General features: G+C 46.0%; 2 non-coding genes across 2 annotated transcripts; both read right to left on the reverse strand.

The window, feature by feature from the left end:
- Window positions 1-16,411: 16,411 nt before the first annotated feature.
- TRNAT-CGU (transfer RNA threonine (anticodon CGU)) lies at window positions 16,412-16,484 on the reverse strand. The gene has a single exon. It is a non-coding gene; the product is annotated as a tRNA-Thr (tRNA).
- A 382-nt stretch (window positions 16,485-16,866) lies between these two features.
- Window positions 16,867-16,939, reverse strand: TRNAT-CGU (transfer RNA threonine (anticodon CGU)). Its single transcript has one exon. It is a non-coding gene; the product is annotated as a tRNA-Thr (tRNA).
- Between the last annotated feature and the right edge of the window lie 6,349 nt (window positions 16,940-23,288).

Consider the following 23,288-nt stretch of genomic DNA (forward strand, 5'->3'; position numbering starts at 1 on the left):
TTCTGTCCCCTCTGCGTCGCCGACTGAACCCTGTGGAGACGGAAAACTGACTGCCGCAGCTCCGGAGGCATGAGCTGCGAATTCGTCGCATTGTACAAGTCCTCACCCGTCCCCCACAAACGTTCTGGAAGTGTTCGTTGAAGGTCTACGAACTCTTGCGCTTGTTGATACGGGTGCCGCCGTATCTGTGATGAGTCAGAAACTCTGCCGTTCGATACGAAAAGTAACGACGCCGCCTTCTGACGTTTTGCTGAATACCGCGAGTGCGCGACCAATTCGACCAGTCAGAACATGTACGGTGAGAGTAAACATTCACGACGTCCTGTGCCACATCGAGTTTCTCGTGTTGACCACCTGTGCCCCCGACATGATACTAGGATGGGATTTTGCGTCACGCCACGACGCCGTACTTGACTGCGCTTGCGCGCAGGTGGAATTATCTGTGTTTTCAGATGCACCATCTACCGACAATGAGCGCACTCTCCTGGGAAAGCTTCTTGTTGCTTCCGACGTTGATGTTCCTCTTCTTAGTGTCATCGTTGTCTCCGTCAATCGCACTGAATTGTCCGGCTCTACCGTTGTGTTCTCCCCATCTGACGTTTTCAGTCGCCGCCACGGTACGTCTCTGCCATACGCCGTTCTGCCACCTCACCAAGATACTTCCGGAATTGTCGTTTGCAATCCTAGCTCATGCCCTCTCAGCTTAAGATCTCACGAAATACGGGGCTATCTTCATCCTGTTGATGATAACGTTTTTTTGCCTATTGAGTCCCATGACCCTGGCCAGCAACTTCAACTGAACGCCGTTACTCCTCCTTTTACGTGGGATGACTACTCCTCGAATATCTTCAATCGTTCCATCGACAGCAAGCTTCCTCCGGATCAACGCGACCAGCTAATAACCCTTCTGCATGAATTCCTAGATTCATTTGACCTTCCTCAAAAGGCACTGAGTCAAACTAACACCGTCGCTCACACAATCTACACCGGAACGCACCCTCCTTTGCGGCAACGCCCCTACCGCGTATCACCCAAGGAACGAAGTGTAATTGCAGAGCAGGTGAATGATATGCTTCAGCGTGGTGTCATCAAACCATCTTCTAGCCCCTGGTCTTCGCCTGTCGTGCTAGTAAAGAAAAAAGACGGTTCGATTAGATTTTGTGTCGACTACCGGCGACTGAACAAAATTACACGGAAAGATGTATACCCTCTTCCCCGCATCAACGAAGCTATCGATTGCCTACAAGTTTCCGAATTCTTTTCTTCGCTGGACTTACGTTCAGGTTACTGGCAGGTTCCGATGGCAGAGTGTGACCGTCCCAAAACAGCGTTCGTTACACCGGATGGCCTATACGAATTCATGGTTATGCCATTCGGCCTGTGCAATGCACCTGCAACGTCTGAGCGAATGATGGACAGCATTTTACGCGGCCTTAAATGGCAGATATGCTTATGTTACCTCCATGATGTTATCGTATTTTCTCCTGATTTCCCTACCCACGTCGACCGTCTGCGCACCATTCTTCAGTGTCTTACCAAGGCAAACCTCCATCTTAACCTAAAGAAGTGTCGCTTTGGGGCTCGCCAACTTACTATACTTGGTCACGTTGTGTCGAAGGATGGAATTTTCCCCGACCCAGACAAACGTCGAGCCGTAGCCGACTTTCCGAAGCCGACTTCACTCAAAGAGCTTAGGAGCTTCATTGGCTTGTGCTCGTAATTTCGTCGTTTAGTCCACAACTTTGCAACAATAATAGCCCCACCTACACAACTACTGAACGGTCCAGCTAATCTTTCTAACTGGACCCCGGCATGCGACGAAGCTTCCCTTACACTGCGCCGCCTACTTACGTCCCCACCGATTCTACGCCATTACGACCCAAGTGCCCGCACTGAAGTGCACACAGATGCCAGTGGCGTTGGTCTTGGAGCAGTACTCGCGCAACGAAAGCCCAGTATTCCAAAGTACGTCGTCGCATACACAAGCCGCGCACTCACAAAAGCGGAGATGAACTACTCCGTAACTGAAAAAGAATGCCTCGCAATCGTTTGGGCGTTAAGCAAGTTTCGTCCTTAGTTGTACGGACAGAGTTTCGACGTTGTGACCGATCACCACGCACTTTGTTGGTTGGCGTCGCTAAAAGATCCTTCAGGTCACCTTGAACGTTGGGCTCCTCGCCTACAAGAATTCAACATTCGTGTCGTCTACCGCTCATGACGAAAACACTCTGATGCGGACGCCCTCTCGCGATCACCAGTGAGATCCACCGCAGACCTGCATTCGGACACCAACTTTTCCATCACTTCCATTTCTGTCACAAGCATGTCCTCTGAACAGCGGAAAGACCCATGGATAACATCTCTCTTTAACATTCTTTCTGACTCTTCAACATCTGCGTACCCACGCGCTCTTCGCCGCCAAGCCACACATTTCGCGATACGGGACGTGCAACTATACAGCAGAAACTACCACGCGTATGGTCGTAAATGGCTCTTGGTTATACCACGCCACATGCGATCTGATGTCTGTGCGTATTTCCATGCCGACCCACAACATGCTCACGCTGGTGTGTTAAAAACATATCACTGGATCCGCCAGCGTTACTACTGGCGTGCTATGTACACTTTTGTACGAAAATACATTTGGTCTTGTTCATTATGCAAACGACGAAAGACAGCTGCCCGTTCACCCGGATTATTACAGCCTCTACCTTGTCCGGCGCGCCCTTTCGACCGCATTGGTATCGATCTACATGGTCCCCTTCCTTACACTGCCACTGCAAATCGATGGATCATTGTCGCCGTCGACTATCTGACGAGGTATGCTGAAACAGCTCCACTACCTACGGCAGGTGCACGTGACGTCGCCAATTTCGTTTGGCGACGCTTCGTGCTGCGTCACGGGGCACCACGTGAACTACTAAGTGATCGAGGGCGTGTCTATTTATCCGAAGTTGTACAACAACTCCTTCAGACATGCCGCACGGTGCACCGCACCTCTACAGCCTACCACCCGCAGACCAACGGTCAAACTGAGCGCTTCAACCGAACGCTAGGAGACATGCTCGCCATGTATCTCAATTCCGACCAATCAAACTGGGATGTGATTCTCCCATTTGTGACCTATGCGTACAACACCGCGACGCAGTCAACCACAGGCTTCTCGCCTTTCTTTATTCTATATGGGCGTGAGCCATGCTCCACCCTTGACACCATTTTGCCGTATCGTCCCGACGTCTCAGAGTTCAGCCCTCTTTCTGAAATTTTGCACCACGCTGAAGAGTGTCGTCAGTTGGCCGAATCATTCACCTCGGACAAGCAAGCATTCGAAAAAGACCGCCACGACCGTGACCAGCAAGTCGAGACTTTTGCCGTGGGCTCGCTTGTGTGGCTCCGACTGCCGTTCTACTCCCCAGGTCTGTCCGCTAAATTTGCCCCCAAGTTTCACGGTCCTTATCGCGTCGTCAAACGTCGATCTCCTGTCACATACGTGATCGAGCCGGTCACGCCATTTACAGACAGGCGATGCCTTGGTCGTGAGACTGTCCACGTGAGTCGTCTCAAGCCATATCACGATCCACTCCTAATCTCGTCACCTTGACTTGCCAGGATGGCTCGTCTTCGTCCCCGGGGTATTGTAGAGAGGAAAAAGAATATGTGCCGCAGTGGGTCACGCCTTTAGCAAGAGGAGCCGAGCGCGAGCTGTTCGCCCGAGCGTTGTGTTTCCTGCGTTGGTTACTGCCGCCCGCTTTCCGCATCGATAGACCTGCTGTGCAAGTACTACTTGCACAAATAAACCCCGTTTCACTATGTTTATGATGTATTACGTCTTTCAGCAAGCAATAATTATTATCTTTCGCAAAACTGCCATGATAAAACTTAGTCGTCACAAATATAAATGTTGTTACGAGGCTTACACTCGGTTTTTACGAGGTTTACACTCAATTACACTCGGTTTTCTCGTGAAACTACTGACCGCATGTAGACTCATATGAGAAACACCACATGTGCTGTGGACATTGTAGAGACTGCCGGCTAAGTGAGCGTATGATTTAATTGCAGTTTCAATACTTTTCTCTATGTATTTCGCCAGTAGCCACTTACGACGTAGCGCACCTCAAAGCGCTGCGTGAGAGAGAAGCTAGGCAGATCCCTGCGAATTCCGGTTGATATTTTTTTTGTGGGTCGGCAGGCTTTTGAAACAGTGAATGTCTCGACGCAATTCTGGCGTGACTGCCCATTCACTCGTGCACCGTGGCACTTAGCAAGTGTGCATAAAGGATCAGAAACGCAATAAATGCGCCAAAACGAGCAATTAAACGCTTTCGCAGGCTACGGGGCGCGCGCTGCCAATGCAGACGCTTCTGAGATTCTCAGTATCATAGGACTGCAGCACCGCCGCTACTGTAACCCACCAGAAAATTAGCCCATAGATGTGGCGCGGCTTCTTCGTTCAATCCATTGTTCTCTTCTATCACACTGTAGCACCACCCCGCGAAGCGCTGGGCGCGTCTGTCTCCATAAAACGTGGTTAAAGGGCTACTGATAACAACTGTTGCGTCGCGTTTATGTGCGAAGCTTCTTAAAGTGTCCCCCATTCGTCCCTCGTCGTAGTACGTAACATGTCTTACGCTTTGACCTGCAAGGTGGTGCCGGTGGTAGATTTCTCCTGTGTGTTGTTGAACAATAAAAATTTCGCAGCGTGCGCGTTAACGAAAAGCTGAATTCTCCTGTCTCTCATTCACCATTAGAAGCCAATGGCATCAACATTGAGCACTATCTGAAGGAAAGGGTCGCTACGTTATACTCGCTGGGCGTAACCTCCTTGGTTTTAGAAAGGTTCAGCGAGCATAAGGCCGCAGTGCCATCAATACAGCGAACTAGTATATATCATGTACTCGAGGTAGTTAAAGGTGGGAAGTAGACACGAAGTGCAAGCCGTGAGAAAGTGTGCGCGTGACACCTCTCGTTTAGTCCTTGGAATGTCCGCTGGATGGGGGTGCTTTTATAGGCGGAATATATGATGAAAAGATGCAGGATGATGGTACTTGAACTGTTGACTAGATGGACAAACGGACACACAAACAGATGCACAGATGGACGCACGGATGGCTGCACGGATGGATGGACGCATAGATGGGCGCCGGGGCGGATTCATTGATGAACGCAGGGACGGACGCATGGATGGGCGTGCGGTTGCATAAACAGACGCACACTCGGATAGGTGGATGGACACATGGGTGGTCACACAGACGGAGGCATGGACGGACGGAAGCAAGAACGATTGGACGGATGGATGCGTCGCCCCACTATCCGTCATTCACCTCGTGGATAAGCTGCCACTTTTTTCTGCTGCAATGTGTTGCTGTGAGCCTGTTATTCTTGACACGACGCATTGTGTGCAGCAACCCGTGCCATATAAATAATCACAGGGCCCTCATCAACGACCGATGTCAGTTTCCGTTTGAGAAAGCTCCGAAAATTGGATGTAACTATCGCCGCCTAGCGTATGCAGCTGTCGACCACGCCAGCACACAGAACTGTGGCACTCTTCCGCGCGGTCCACATCACGAATTACCTTCGAATAGGAAAAAGAACTGCAGTGCCACCGAACACAAAACTGTCAAAGCGTAAACCACGGCCATGGAGTCGCAACCAGCCGCCCAAAAGTATACAATGCGGGAACAAACGCAACCAACAAATGGCGGATATGGCGTCATCATAACTCTATTACGAAAACAGCCTGATGCCAGTACGTTTTTTGGCACTGGTACACGATGGAGACACTGGTACACGCTTGTAATCACTGGCACTTCGCTGGACGCACTGGGGAAAGGCTGTGTCGCACTGGTAGGAGCTCTGGTTTAACTGCTGTGATGCTGGTGCGCACTGCGAAGTGCTGGAAGCGCTGGAATTTTCCCTGGCAAGCGCTGCTGAATACTGGAGCATGCACTGTTTATACCAGTGCAGCTGCAGCGTGCACGTTATTGTAGCGTGTGCTGTGGTTTTTTTCGGTGTCGTTGAATATAGGACGCTTGATTCGACGGCACGGAGAGATGCTACCCTAACAGATACCGAGCATACATAATTTTTGCGGCGCACGTACGCATCGCAACAACTATAATGGACCTTTTTCACATATGCCCCCGCGTAAACCACCCATATTCGCATCATCCGTGTAGTGCTGTAACGATTCCAATTTGCAGTGTTTGTAAGCCTGGAGCTGCGCGCCACTCCTAACAGAAGCAGAAAATGGTTTTTGCCGCAAAGTTGAGGAAACGTAAACGAGCTCTCTCGATCGCTTCGTAAGGTTCCCCAGCGGAGACGAGAAAAAAAGCTGTCGTTAGATTCCGCCACACCGCATAAATGTATGTCTGGTCATGCTTATCCTTCTACTTCTTACTTCAGGTAAGAATTAGAAATGTTCCGAAGCTCAAATGCAGAATCTTCACCCACACCAACTCAACGCGTCGAGAGCGTTCTTACCCAGTGTCCGGCCTAGCGAGCATTAAACTTGTCGTGTCAGCCACGTTGGTATGTATGTTACCGGCTCTTCTCGATTCGTGTACACACAACTTTAAAGTGTGAGAATAACTGTAAAGTGTAGTTTAGACATCCGTGAACCTAAAGCAACTATTTTGTCATGTGTCGATGCTTACACAAGGAGCGCTGACGAACGAACATCGCGCTTTAAGCTACGCAGGCTGTCACCGAAAGCTGCCGGCCGCACTTAGCTGGTACTTCTTCGACTGATATGTAACAACACGCAATTTTCAGTTGGTAATTTGGTATGCCTTCGTAAACTGACTCCCGGGCTTACGTTTTCAGCTGATCGCCTTGGTATTTCTATGAGTGTTTTTTTAATTCTTGGTATTAATATACATGCATATACTGTACACTGGCACGCCCGCTGAATACTCCCGGCGGAAACCAGAAAAACGGCTCTCGCTCGCGATCGCGACTCCGTAAATGCATTTCTAGCGTTGATTTACTTTCCACTTACTTCAAGCGCAGTTTAAGTAACAGTTAGGATTATTGCGTAGCTTGAATGCAGAAACTTCAAGCGTCGCAACTCAACTGCTTCGAAAGCAGCCTTACCCAGTGCCCCGTCCCAGCGAGGCCTATCTTGCCGCCCGCGTTGGTGTACCTGCTGCCGGCGCTTTTTCTTCAAGTAGGCACAATTCTAGAGTGGAAGAATGGCTGTAAAGTACGGTTTAGACATCCCTGAGCCTAAATCGACCATTTATTCACGTGTGAGGGGCCCGCACAAGGAGCGGCGACGATCGATGTGTCGTGCTTTCAGCAACGTAGGCTGTCACCGAAAGCTTATTTTTTTTTTGAGCGCAGGAGCCGGTACTTCTCTGACTCGTGCGTAAGAACACGCAATTTTGAGTTGGTAATTTGGTACGCGTTAGAGAACTAACATACTGGCATACTTTTTCAGCGGATTGTATTGGTCATATTTTCGGCGGTTTCTTAGTTGCAGGTATCGATGTAACTGCATATATGTAATCTGGCACGCCGGATGTGTACTGATTCACCATCGCTTGCGCGAAAAAAAAACTCAATGTTCACTCGCGTGCGTAGATATCTACCAAACAAGACATGTAAATCATCTGTTCTTGTTCACCAGTAGCAAGTGCTAAAAAGGACTGTCAAAGGAAAGAAAACTATCGGCAGCAACAGCTGACAATCTGTGGCTGCTCCTCCAGTCAATTTGAATCTTTTCAGAGTTATGATGTAGATGCTTCAAAAAAACTTTGCGCTCTTGCTAATATCTGCACGTCATTCGTTGCCCGGACACCGGTCGTCACTGTCGAATCAAGACGCAATTGTTATTTGGAAAAAAATATTGTGTCAATCTTAACTGTGGGACTTGTACACATAAAGTTGAACGGCGCGTTCTACAGATAAATAGTCGTTTCACAACCACGTAAGCACGTTCTGGCGTGGAGTAGTGGGTAGCGTACTCTGTTAGAGATCAGGAGGTAGTGAGTTCAAATACCGTCAAGGAGTGTTATTTAAAGTTTTTTATTTTTATTGTGAATGCGAATTATTTTACTGATATATTTATTTATTTATGGCGAATTGGCTCCCTCCATTTATTCCTGGGAAGCCATTTTGCGCAGAGTACTGGGACGCTGCCACTCCAGCGTCCCAGCACTTGCGCTGGGAGGCGCTGGTACCGGCGCAGCGTAGGAAAAAATTCTGGGGATCTCTGGACCCCAGGCAACCTCTAAGATCTGGCGAGTGGTACGAAGTTTGCAGACAACTCCCCAACAACATCAACCATTTCAAGCTGTTGCTCTACATCAGGGGCGGACAGAAGTTGAGATAGCCAGTGACTACTGTAGCCTCATCGTGGACACCACTGATGGTCTTGCCGCTAATGAGCCTCTTACTACCACTGCGCCTCCATTGTCTGACGAGCGCCTTGATGTACGTCTTACAATGCATGAGCTTGACGCTGCGATTTCTGCCTCCCGCCGATCATCGGCACCAGGACCTGACGGAATCACGTAGGCTGCACTTAACCATCTTGATTAGGACGTATTCTATTATCTCATTATAGCACCTCATGGGAGTCACGAGACGTTCCAGCTAATTGGAAATGCAGTCGCATTATTGCATTGCTTAAGCCGGGAAAGTGTCCTTCTGCACTTTCCCCCTACAGACCAATTGCCTTAGCCAGCTGCGTCAGGAAAGTAATGGAAAGAATGGTTATGCCAAGATTAGAGTGCCTTCTAGAGAACAACTCCTTTTCAGCATTTATGAGCGGCTTCAGAAGAAGCCGCTCTGCCTTTGATGGTATGGTCGATTTGATCACCAGCGTTGAAGAGGAAAGATGGCGACGCAGACTAGTGGCGGCTGTCTTTCTAGACATTAAGGTTGCCTACGATAATGTGCTGCATTATGCGATCCTTGACGCACTGGAAGATTTGGACATCGGTGGATGACTGTATGCTTGGATTTTTAGCTACTTTAGGGACCGCACCATTTACAAGACGACAAATAACGGAGACACCGATCGATCTAAGGTTCATCGTGGTGTTCCCTAAGGAGGACTTCTTAGCCCAATTCTATTCAATGTCACAATGATCGGCCTAGCAACAGAACTTCCCAGCAAGGTGAAGATCGGTGCGTACGCTGATGACATAGGCATATGAGCATCCGGAACTACCCGTCCACAGTTGCGAACTAGACTAAAACGTGCAGTGACGACCACATACAAATATCTACGACGTCAGAGGCTCACTCTTTCAATCGACAAATGCGCAGTGCTTGCGTTCACGCGCAAGCATATGTCGCAATACCCGATAATTGTTAATGAGACAGCGATACCTGCTGTAACGCACCACAAGTTTCTTGGGGTTGTCGTACACAGATCTATCGTGGACGAGGCATGTCGTCGTCCTTATATCTAAATTGAAGAGCATTGCTCTTGTTCTTCGCCACGTAGCAGGAGCAAGAAGGGGACTATCAGAATCATCGCTACTTCAATTGTATAATGCTCTATTTGTGGGATACATTCGATACAGCATGCCGGTGCTCTCCACTATGAGACCTAGTTGTGTGAAGACGCTAGAGAGTGTTCAAGCTCAATGCTTACGTAGACGCTTGGGTCTATAGCACTGTACTTCAACAAATAAGACAATCGCAGAGGATGGGGCTTGTCCCATCAGTGTATACATGCTGTGCGAGCCACTTAGAGTTCACCTCCGATTGCTGAGCTGACACAGACAACACGCACTGTCAGTACAACACGCCACTCACCCAGATCGCAGTTTCTCAAGAGTAATATTGCGGCATGAGAATATTATTACATCAAGGTTTTCCCCGCGAAACGCCCCTGCAGTGCATCCATGGGTCCTGTCTAAACCACCTGTTTGTTTTACGATACCTGAAATTACAAAGAAGTCACTCATTTCTTCTCTTGGCCTCAGACAACTGACCCTATCTAACAGTTATACAACGTACAGTCATTCTCTGTGCGTGTACACCGACGGATTCACCATGCTAAACACCTCCGCCGCAGCCTTTGTCATCGCAGACATGAATATCGCTCGACGATACACAGTGGACCATAAAACCACATCAACTGCCGCAGAGGTTGTCGCTATCCGGAAGGCAATGAGATTTATTGCCAGAGAGCGACCTCGAGCCTGGACAATTTTCTGTGATGCCAAACCCACTTTTCAAACCATTATTGCATTATGAAGCAAAGTCCGTATTACAGTTTGGCAATAAAAATCACAGAATTTATTCAGGTTACTTCAACAAATGGCCAACTTATCACTTTCCAGTGGATTTCTGCTCATTGCGGCGTGATGAGAAACGAAGAGGCAGACGCTGAAGCTAAAATTGCCTTAAGCAGTGCCCGTAAAATACACATTGCGTTTTCACGAGCTGACACGAACGCCCTGCTTTGCTGCGTGATGCACAGCTACACACTTCAGCACGGTACCAAACCGGAACGGCGACACCAGCGACTTCACAAATGGAACCCGGAAATGAGGTTCCGTATTCTCCCTAAATTGAAATGGCAACTCAGAAGTATGATCCACCGCATTCGTATTGGTGTGGCGTACACAAGACGTTACGCACATATCATCAGTCGCAGTGACACCAGTGTCCTAATTGTGAACACTGTGATGTGCCAGAAAACTTGAGCACATATTTTGTGTTTGCCGAGCATACGCACGTGAAAGACAAACACTGATTTCTTCTACTGAACTATATCGCAGTGGGTCAATAACTGATGAGACCATGTTGGGCCCTTGGCCAGGCACAAACAGTGCAACTGCGGTCACAAGGGCAGTTATAACCTTTTTGGAAACAACTGGATTATATGCGCGGCTATAAAATGTGTCTCAGCTAGAAAGAACACTACATACTCGCCTCTCTAGCTCACCATCGTCATCCATTAATCTTTCTTTTACCCGTTCCCTTCCCCCAGTGTAGAGTATCAGGCTAGAGCAAGCTATCGCTCCGGCCGACCTCTCTGCCTTTCTGTAAATAAACTTCTCTCTCTCTCTCTCTCTGGTACTAGCGCAATACTGCGCCCATAATCAGGCATGGCGCTGCACGCTGTTACCCAGTGGCGCAGGTTTCTGCAATAGGGAACTTGTTTTATTCACTGCAGCATGGTGACGTTAAAGAAGTAGGGGGTCCCTAAGGGTCCCGGACTTTCGAGCGTGACAATGGCACGATGGAGTGGAGAGCTCGCGCAAACTTTGAAATAAATTGAAATACCTTCCAAGCTATAATCGCTGTTGACATTCGGCAGATGATATACCGAGTTCACGCGATTCGACACTGAAGGCTATCTCAGCCACTAAATTTTGTGTCAGCACCCCTTTAAAGAGTGTATAGATGCTCAGCCTGCTGACTACCCCACACGCGCGTGTATCGCAAGATTCAGGCACTTTGTAGTTCTTTTCTTCCACCGGAAGGGTGCTTTGAAGTTACAGTAGGTAAAGAAAGCACGAACGTTACTTCGCTCGCTGCCGCTGCCATGTTTAAGAAAGAAGCACGCTGCTCACACACAAAGTAAGACTTGGACCATTCTTCGTGCTGGTTTTGTGTATACCTGATCGTTCATTTCGTGCACCTTCTTTTTTTTGGGAGCAGTGCTTTCACTATCGAGGGGTGGCAGTTTGGCCACGTTCGCCCTGTGTATGCTCATTTTACGCGTGCCTTGTGCTTGAGGTGTGGGTTGAAAGTTTTGAGCTGCTTGCCATTCTTTGCGTGACCTTGAAACTTGTTGCTGTAACATTTATTCTTTCGCCTTGTGGTGAAACAATACATAATGAATGCTCAACTACCTTTGCGAAAACAAGTTTTACTTTTGTCTTATACAAATTCCTAAAAACAGGGACCAACCACATTTTTTTCTTTGCTTTCTGGTCCTGCTTATTCTTCGACAACAATTCATGACTGAAATAGGTTACTAATGTCTTGGTTGACCCTTGTATAAATACTTTCATATTAAAAACTTACATTAGCACTGATTTTAAGTACCACCACGTCATCCTGAAGAGCTTCCAATAAATACTCCAGATATTGGGGCTTTTCACATCACAACTGAGAGTTTGTACTTTTAGTCAGTAACGGGTTTGGTGTAAAGCGGTTTCATCCAAAAAGGGGGTAACGTCGAGTTGCTTATGCATTCTTAGGCTGAGCCAGTACAAACATTCGAACTTCATCTTCAAGCACGAAAATATCGCGTTATATTTTCACTGGAACTGCCCTGAAGCAGTAGAAGAATTGTGAAGGCTTTAGAAACGTGCAAGCAGTTTGTCGCTCAAATAAAGTTATTAGCTTCTATTATGCTAGACTGAAACGCATGTAGACGATACTAATCCCAACAGCTCAGTCTCAGGTAGAATTTTGCACCTTATACAAGATGTATTCCTGAATGTCATCCCAATATAAGGAACTATTATATCCGAAGAAGACATCCACTGAATGGCGACCGCTTAAGGTACTTTTTTTCTTGTCGGGCTGTGGTGACAGTGGCTAAGCAGCAGGCATAATTCTTTCTTGTTGCTTTTTTCAAGTTAACGATGCTTCAAAATATTTCTATAAGTATGAATCGCGCAGTATTGCTTTCACCACTTCCACACAATCTGACACTTTCTGTTCATTTTTTTGGCTATATGGAACAACTGGCTCCGCTGGCGTCAGATGGAGATGAAAGGTCAGGTGAACTGCTCAACGGCCACGTGCGGGTGCCTCCGCTCCCTGAAAAACGCGTCAGTTTCCCCTTCTTCTATGGAACACTCCTGTTTGCTCCGTATACACTGTTGGCAACATTGTCCGAGCATGACAAAGATGAAATACACCCTTCAAGTGCGCAGTTTCAGTTGATGTAGGAAGAGAACCACAGTAATACATAACTACGCTGGCGTCTTTTCTTCAGTTCACTGGTGATGGCAAAACCTGAGATGCACAACATGTGCATTCAAAAAACCCGAGGCGGAAGCACGTTGTGGCAGCAGTATGTGTTGGCTTCCCAGTAGAAAATGGGACGAGATCAATGGTTGGAGCTCATTAGGCTCACTATTGAGATGTCTCAGTTGTCTAATGATATTCAAACTGATGCTTGCTATAGCTTGACAATTAAGGCGATCCGTCAGTGGTAAGGAGGCCTGTGAGCTTAAAGTCATTGGTTAGCTATGGCAGGTTCACGTAGGAGAAGTTCATGACCTTCTCAGCAGCCGTATTCTCATTGTTCTTGTAAACGTGCACAAGGTCCGTGCCCATGCAAAACTCACAGTTTACGTTCTGATACAGTTGGTAGTTCCGCTGGTCAGTCACTTTGGAAAAAGTGCTAGACGCTTGATCCCGTGACCTGAACATTTTTCTAAAATATTTCAGTTCTAATGAATTTTACTATTCGTTGGCCTGCAATAATATTTAGTGTCCGGAAATGTTTGGTGACAACTATGCGTCTTTCTTCCTGTCCAAGGGTAAAAACCAGAATCTTGAAAGCTTCATGTGTTTTCTACAGTGGAACCATGAACGTGTTCTCTCCGCCGATTGGCCGAAGTTCACAGTGAGGTGTGTTGTCCAGGTTTTTGACATGCACCTATCCTTTTCGTAGACGCCATCGTCGAACTAACTGTTATGCTCTTAGCGTATTACTTTTTCTTGCGGGCGAAACGTTGTAGAGTGGCATTTTGCACTCGGCAGACGGCATGCGATTTCCTGCGAACCACACGTCTTGTTTCTGGTGGTGACTGGCACTGCTATTTTGTATTCGCGGTTGTGGCTCTCCTTGCGGGCCATGTGATCCCCACTTGAAGGACGCATTGTGCTCCTTACGTACTTGACGATGAAGAACTTGGCAAAAAATATTTCGAAGACGTAATCCTGGTCTTGGTAGTCGCGCAAAAAGAGTTTGTTCAAGGAAGTTTCACTAGTTTGTTGTCCAATCAACGCCTACGCCAAAGACAATGAGGCACATGGCCACGACGAATGTCCTCACCTGGCGTCTGAGTGTTTTCAATGTTCATGTTACCAGCGATGGTGTAGTCAATTTTATGAATGTTTTTTTTTTTACTTTCGAGATGCCATGCTGCACTTCAGATAATTGGTGGCGCCTGGTTAGCGAGTACTGTAGAGGTTGCACCTCTCAGTGCTTTGATTAGGCTGCCATTGGAGCGTGGTGCCCCTGTATTTTTTGTGCAAACCTTTATTGTCGTTTCCAATGAAGGCGGGATGTCTAGTTTTTGTCCTAGGAGCCAACAAGTGCGTGTCTGTTCTTACGTGTCACGTAGTTAGTGCCCCATCATGGCACTAACCACGTGACAAATACGCCCTATTGGTTCCGATGATTTCAACACACAGCACTAAACACACGTCGACGTCCTTTGCTAACCAGTACTCGAGAATAACTGTGCACTAGGCGGAGAGCATACGTCAGGCTTACAGGATCTTGCACCATTCGTCCAGCGTTAATGTACGCCACTTTTAGATGATTCCCAATGTCATTGATTCTAACAGCACAACTAGCTATTACGAGTCAGTTTTGATGACAACACCTATATATTCTGGGTGACACGTATTTCGTTGAAGCTGTCACCTAAACTGCACTATTTTTCGATAAGCTGGCACGAAATGTTCGGGTTGAGTGGTGTGCTCGTTACGGTGCATACTTCAGGAATTCTTAGTAATTTAAGGGCTATGGCCAATTCATTTAGCAGGCTTCCCAATTCATCGAACATGCGTCGGCGTTGCAGGCTCGGCGTAGGCTCGATGCACAATTGTCTTCATGACTTCAACCCCCTAAGGTGAAGTCGAGGAGCTCTTCTTTAGGCAACACCTAGAATTTATGAATTCCTGCTATTTCTACCCAAGTTTACGAATAAGCTAATGGCCGCTTTACTCAATATCAACAGTATCAACACAATATGCCCTTATTCGCATCACTCTGCCAAATTGCGGGTGATTGATAAAAATACACGAACAAATTCAAAGTGGCTTCTCCGAATGGTTATGGCAGCTTGCCTTATTTACCGCGGCGTATCATGAGACGCGGGGGCTCAGCGTTCGAAGCAGATGTTCAGTTGGCCTGGATAACTCAAAAGGAGTCGTCAAATAGCGTTGCTGGCAGGTATCGCACTGGATATTCAACAATACACGCAGAAAGGTACAAAGGACAAGAAAATGCAGATACAAGTCTCCTTTTGCAAAAAAGAATTTATTGAGCAAATGCAACACAAATACACACACATATATATATATGAATATAGTACCGGAGCGCAGCGTTGCCAGCTTTGTGCCAGCATGAAAGCAAAACGTTGACGTTATGTATATATGTATATATATATATATATATATATATCTATATATATATATATATATATATATACATATATATATATATATATATATATATATATATATATATATATATATATATATATATATATATATATATATATATATATATATATATTTATATATATATATATATATAGCTCAGTGGTAGAGCATCGAACGCGTTATTCAAAGGTCGCAGGTTCGAATCTTGCCCACGGCAAGTTATCTTTTCACCCACTTTTCTTTCTTCTCATTAACATTACAATTGGCCTAATAACTTCCCATATTCCTTTCATTATTGTCTGTTAGATCTTATTATTATTGTGTAAAACACGAAAAACGTGCCCTTAAGTATACAATTGTTTCCCTTATTCATTAACGAGGGTCTCGTACTGGCAGAATTGGTGTCTTTAGGTGGTATACGGGGGACTATTGGTCAGCTGCCAGTTATTATTAAGTTCACGTGCCACGTGACGCCAAACAGGCTCATAAAGGGTGTGCCACACTCGCCGCCGTGGCTACTGGTGGCGCTGACTGACACTCCCACGTTTAAATAGACATTGATACCCAATAAAGTGGATGGGGGGATAGCTGTCGTGGTAGCTCAGTGATAGAGCATCGAACGCGTTATTCGAAGGTCGCAGGTTTGGATCCTGCCCACGGCAAGTTATCTATTCTTCCACTTTTCTTTCTTCTCATTTACAATACAATTGGCCTAATAACATCTCCTATACATTTCTTGTCATTATTGTCTGTTAGACCTCATTATTATTCTGTAAAACACGAAAAACGAGCCCTTAAGAATACACTTGTTTTTCATACACACACACATACACAAATATATATATATATATATATATATATATACATATATATATATATATATATATATATATATATATATATATATATATATATATATATATAAGAGAAAGAAGTGTATACCTAAGGGCTCGTTTTTCCGTGTTTTTAACACAATATTAATGAGATATAACAGACAGTAATGCCAAGGAATGTACAGGGGAAGTTATTAAGATCAATGGAATGTAAATAAGAAGAAAGAAAGGTGGATGAAAAAATTACCAACTGTGAGCAGGAATCGAACCTACGACCTTCGAATTACGCGTTCGATGCTCTAACCACTGAGCTATCACAGCGCCCCTCCCTCCATCCACTTTTTTGTATTTATCTGTGAATTTAGAAGTAGGAGCGACAGTCAGCGCCATCTATAAGCCAAACAACGAGTGTGAAAACACTCTTATGCGCATGTTTGGCGTCACGTAGCACGTGAACTTAATATGAGCGGGCAGCTTATTAATTGTCCCTCTTATACAACCTAAACACACCAAGTCTGCCAGTACGAGACCCTCGTTAAATGAAATAAGGGAAAGAAGTGTATACCTAAGGGCTCGTTTTTCGTGTTTTTAACACAATATTAATGAGATATAACAGACAGTAATGCCAAGGAATGTACAGGGGAAGTTATTAAAATCAATGGAATGTAAACAAGAAGAAAGAAAAGTGGATGAAAAAATTACCAACTGTGAGCAGGAATCGAACCTACGACCTTCGAATTACGCGTTCGATGCTCTAACCACTGAGCTATCACAGCGGCCCTCCCTCCATCCACTTTTTTGGGTTTATCTGTGAATTTAGAAGTAGGAGCGACAGTCAGCGCCATCTATAAGCCAAACAACGAGTGTGAAAACACTCTTATGCGCATGTTTGGCGTCACGTAGCACGTGAACTTATTATGAGCGGGCAGCTTATTAATTGTCCCTCTTATACAACCTAAACACACCAAGTCTGCCAGTACGAGACCCTCGTTCAATGAAATTAGGGAAAGAAGTGTATACCTAAGGGCTCGTTTTTCCGTGTTTTTAACACAATATTAATGAGATATAAGAGACAGTAGTGCCAAGGAATGTACAGGGGAAGTTATTAAAATCAATGGAATGTAAATAAGAAGAAAGAAAAGTGGATGAAAAAATTACCAACTGTGAGCAGGAATCGAACCTACGACCTTCGAATTACGCGTTCGATGCTCTAACCATTGAGCTATCACAGCGGCCCTCCCTCCATCCACTTTTTTGGGTTTATCTGTGAATTTAGAAGTAGGAGCGACAGTCAGCGCCATCTATAAGCCAAACAACGAGTGTGAAAACACTCTTATGCGCATGTTTGGCGTCACGTAGCACGTGAACTTAATATGAGCGGGCAGCTTATTAATTGTCCCTCTTATACAACCTAAACACACCAAGTCTGCCAGTACGAGACCCTCGTTCAATGAAATAAGGGAAAGAAGTGTATACCTAAGGGCTCGTTTTTCCGTGTTTTTAACACAATATTAATGAGATATAAGAGACAGTAATGCCAAGGAATGTACAGGGGAAGTTATTAAAATCAATGGAATGTAAATAAGAAGAAAAGTGGATGAAAAAATTACCAACTGTGAGCAGGAATCGAAACCTATATATAAATATATATATATATATATATATATATATATATATATATATATATATATATATATATATATATATATATATATATCATCAGCCTGACTACGTCCACTGCAGGACAAAGGCCTCTCCCGTGTTCCGCCAGTTAACCCGGTCTTGTGCTTGCTGCTGCCAATTTATACCCGCAGACTTAGGGCCAAACAACGAAACGTTCCTTTCCTCAGTGAGGAAGCCTTCATTTTTGTGAGGCCGCCTTATGTTACTCTGAAAGCTTCCTCACTGAGGAGCCCTCGGTAAAGGCTTCCTTGGCGCTTCCTCAGCTTAAGGTTGCTTTGGGGCTACCTTCGTGCGCCCTTAGGTCCGCTCCTTGCCCTGAACGAGTGCTTCGCCTCACAGCTAGCCCACGTGATGTTTTCATTTTCGAGGCAACCCTCCCACCCCACCTCTGCGGGGAGACACGAGCGGCGAGCATGCGTGCACGGTGCCAGGCACGACGGCGCGCAGTGTTGCTAGAATGCACCACGTTTTGCGCTCGACTACGGTGGCTTTTCACATTCAGTAATCGTAGTTGGAAGAAAGCGTACACGCGTCTCTATATTAACACTTCAATGTGTAAGTGATGTGGTGACCCAACTTTTTTTTACAGAATAAACGCTTGTGAGCAAAGCTTATATTCGATAATCTCGAACGCAGGAGCGCGGCAACCATTCCTCCCGCGAGGACGGGTTAAGGGAGCTTTCAGAGTACGCTTGCTTCCTCCGTCGGTCCTTGGTTGTAAGGAAGCCTCACGTAAGGAGAGGACGCGGTCAAAGGAAAGGAACGTTTCGTTGTTTGGGCCTTAATCTCATCTGCCCACCTAACCTTCTGTCTCCCCCTAACCCGCTCCCCTTCTCTGGGAATCAAGTCAGTTACCCTTAATGACCAGCGGTTATCCTGTCTACGCGCTACATGCCCTGCCCATGTCCATTTCTTCTTCTTGATTTCAGCTATGGTATCCTTAACCCCCGTTTGTTCCCTAATCCACTCTGCTCTCTTCTTGTCTCTTAAGGTTACAGCTACCTTTTTTGTTTCCATTGCTCGCTGCTTCGTGCTCAATTTAGGCTGAACACTCTTTGTAAGTCTCCAGCTTTCTGCTCCGTAGCTAAGTACCGGCAAGATACAGCTGTTATATACCTTCCTCTTGAGGGATAGTGGCAATCTACCTGTTATAATTTGAGAGTGCTTGCCGAATGTGCTCCACCACATTCTTATTCTTCTAGTTACTTCAATCTCGTGGTTCGGCTCTGCGGTTATTACCTGCCCTAAGTAGACATAGTCTTTTACAACTTCAAGTGCACTATTACCTATCTCGAAGCGCTGCTCCTTGCTGAGGTTGTTGTACATTACTTTCGTTTTCTGCAGATTAATTTTAAGACCTACCTTTCTGCTCTCCTTGTCTAACTCCGTAATCATGAGTTGCAATTCGTCCCCCGAGTTACTCAGCATTGCAATGTCATTGGCGAAGCGCAGGTTACTAAGGTATTCTCCATTGACTCTTATCCCTAATTGTTCCCATTCTAGGATTCTGAAAACCTCCTGTAAACAATCGGTAAATAGCATTGGGGAAATTGTGTCCCTCTGCCTTACACCCTTCTTGATTGGTATTCGGATGCTTTCTTTATGAAGCACTATGGTAGCAGTTGATCCCCTGTAGATTTCTTCCAGAATGTTTATATATACTTCATCTAGACCCTGATTCCGCAGTGTTTGCATGACGGCTGATATTTCTACTGAATCAAACGCCTTCTTGTAATCTATGAAGGCTATGTATAGTGGTTGGTTGTACTCTGAACATTTCTCTATTACCTGATTGATAGTATGAATGTGGTCAATTGTTGAGTAGCCTGTTCGAAATCCTGCTTGTTCCTTTGGTTGATTGAATTCTAATGTTTTCTTTACTCTGTTAGCAATTACCTTTGTAAATAGCTTGTATACTACAGAGAGCAAGCTGATCGGCCTGTAATTCTTCAAGTCCTTGTCATCTCCTTTCTTATGTATTAAGATGTTGTTAGCGTTCTTCCAAGACCCTGGTACTCTTCCCGTCAGGAGACACCTCGTAAACAGGGTGGCTAGTTTTTCTAACACAATCTGTCCTCCATCTTTCAGCAGATCTGATGTTACCTGATCCTCACCAGCAGCTTTGCCCCTTTGCATGCTCTCCAAAGCGTTTCTGACTTCTTCCATCATTACTGGTGGGGTGTAATCTGGGTTACTGCTAGTTCTTATAGTATTAGGTCGTGGTTGTCTCGGCTACCGTACAGATCTCTGTAAAACTCCTCCGCTGTTTTAACTATCCTATCCATATTGGTAGTTATTTTGCCTTCTTTGTCCCTTAGTGCATACATCCGACTTTTGCCTATCCCAAGTTTCCTCTTCAATGCTTTGACACTTCCTCCGTTTTTCAGAGCGTGTTCAATTATCTCCATGTTATACCTTCTTACATCGCATACCTTACGTGTATCAATCAACTTCGAAAGCTCTGCCAGTTCTATTTTGTCTGTTGTACTTGACACTTTCATGATTTAGGTTCTTCGTTTCCTGGGAAAGCTTGCCAGTGTCCTGTCTAACTACCCTGCCTCCAACTTCCACTGCACACTCCGTAATGGTACTCGTCAGATTATCATTCATTGTATCTACGCTAAGGTTGGTTTCCTTACTAAGAGCCGAGTACCTGTTCTGAAGCGAGACTCTGAATTCCTGTATTTTCTCTCTCAGCTCTAGCTCATTGATTGGCTTCTTGCGTATCAGTTTCTGTCGTTCCTTCTTCAAGTCTAGGCGAATTTTAGACCGTACCATTCTATGGTCACTGCATCGTACCTTGCCAACCACTTCCACATCCTGCACAATTCCTGGGTGTGCACTCATTATAAAGTCTATTTCGTTCTTATTTTCGCCATTAGGGCTCCTCCATGTCCACTTGCGGTTTTCTCGTTTTGGTAGAAGGTATTCAAAATCCGTAAATTATTGCGTTCTTCGAATTCTACTAGTAGCTCTCCTCTGGCGTTTCTTGTACCGATGCCATAATCTCCTACTGCCTGGTCTCCAGCCTGCTTCTTCCCTACCTTTGCATTAAAGTCGCCAATCGCTAAAGTATACTGTGTTTTTACCTAACTCATTGCCAATTCCACGTCTTCAAAGAAGCTTTCAACTGAAGCGTCATCATGGCTGGATGTAGGCGCGTAAGCCTGTACTAACTTCATCTCGTATCTCTTATTCTGTGTAATTACGATACCTACCACCCTTTCATTAATGCTATAGTATTCCTTTATGTTGCCAGCTATGTTTCTGTGAATTAGGAATCCCACTCCCAGTTCTCTTCTGTCTGCCAAGCCCCTGTAGCAAAGGACGTGCCCATTCTGTAGCACCGTATAGGCCTCATCTGTCCTCCTAACCTCACTGAGCCCTATTATATCCCATTTAACACCCTCTAGCTCCTCGAATAGTACAGCTAGACTTCCCTCACTAGATAAGGTTCTAGCGTTAAACGTTGCCATGTTCAGGTTCCAATGGCGGCCTGTCCGGATCCAGAGATTCTTAGCACCTTCTGCTGCGTTGCAGATCTGACCGCCACCGTGGTCAGTTGCTTCGCAGCTGCTGGGGACTGAGGGCCGTGAGATATTTGACGTAAGCATGTGGGAAGTAGTGGCCAGATACTGCACCAGTGTGGCCAATCCTTCTCTGGTGAGGGAGTGTGTTCTCGGCGGTGTTTTGCCGGTCGGTGAGGCCGCACCCCAGGCCTCTTAATGCAGTTCCATCAACACGCGGATTTTTTTTTAATGCGGTTGGGAGCTGCGTGGTGCCGGGATTTGAACCACGGACCTCTTGCATGCGAGGCGGATGCTCTAACCACTACTCCATCGCCGCAGCGATGGTGTAGTGGTCATATATATATATATATATATATATATATATATATATATATATATATATATATATATATATATATATATATACACACTTGAGCCCGCTTATAACGAAGCCCGGCCTGACGCGGCATCTCTTCGCTATATCCCAAGTTCGTAGTAAATTAAACGCAAATTTTAAAAAAGTTACAAGCAAATACACAAAACTTTTTGCCCGAAAAAAGTCCGTGACGTGCGTGTTTCGAAGAGCAGAAGCAATAAGGGCGGTCTCGCGCTCACTTAAACCGGCAGGGTGCTCGTTCACCGAGGCCCGTGGCATAAGCTGCATGAGGCACCGGCTCCAAAGTTTCATCATTCTCGCAATCCGATTCCTCCAAATCGCTCTCGTCACGTACTTCATTCACAATCCCCTAATCTGTGCATGATTCCGCACTTTCGACATCATCATCGGCCGATGATGATGCCGACACAACAGATGAAACCGTTGTGACGAATGAAACCGTCACAACAGATGTCCCACCCGCTCTCTCATTTCGAAGTCGACGACGCGCTGCCACAAATTGCCACCACAGTGGTTCTGTTCGGAAGCTTCAGGTTTGACATCGGGCCCGACGTCGACGAAGTCGGCCTGGCGAAAATAGTTTCGCGTGCTTGTAGCCGCCACCGCCGCCACACTATCTCCACAGCTCAATACATGGACGCCCGAAGCGGCAAGTTGGCTGCCGGGTAGTCAACAGCAAGCGCTTCGCAATGTGGCACTTAACGTGTGGATTACGCTCAAACCAAGCAGTCCCATTTTCAACGTTTTATTGAGCGGGAGGGAAAAGTGTGCAAGGCCGCCCACCCGCCATCCTGACCACACACGTGCACGTACACCAAAAGCGAGCAAGACGCGCACACACGACACACATGCCAGAATGCGTGGAATGACTCTAGGCCCGTTTCTAGTTAGAAAACGAAGCTTCTGAATTGGAGCCAGCGTGGCTGGCATCGCGGAGCGGTGGAGACGAGCGAAGGATGATCAAGAGAGGAGGGCAGATTTGCGAGAGAAGGGCAAGGAGTTGCGATAGGGTGAAGAGAGGAGGATGTGGCGAGAACGTGACCTTAAACACGAAAACACGTGGGAAGGAGGCAGGTCGGGTAGCTTGCTTGAAAAACTCGGGCGTAGAAAAACTTGAAGGAGTGCCTGAGCGTGCGTAGGTCAAAGCACAGCCACCTGAATCAGCTGTCACGGCAGTGTTCAGTGCACTGGCACTGAACATTGGAGTACCTACCGGCTAATGCGAGTAGTACGTGTTTGGTTTATATTTACGTGTTATATTACGTGTTTATTACGTTACGGTTACATTACGGTTACGTTACAGATATATTACGTGTTTGTTTTGGCCACTGAAGTGTCTTTCATTTTCAAATTCTTGGCTAAACTTATGTGGGACACCCTGTATATAGGCACTGGATCTTCACTATATATATATATATATATATATATATATATATATATATATATATATATATATATATATATATATATATATATATATATATATATACTACCGCAGCGCAGTGGTGCCAGCTCCGTGCCAGCATGAAAGAAAAT

Source organism: Rhipicephalus microplus, unplaced genomic scaffold (assembly GCF_043290135.1).
Source record: "Rhipicephalus microplus isolate Deutch F79 unplaced genomic scaffold, USDA_Rmic scaffold_13, whole genome shotgun sequence".
Lineage (NCBI taxonomy): Eukaryota > Metazoa > Arthropoda > Arachnida > Ixodida > Ixodidae > Rhipicephalus > Rhipicephalus microplus.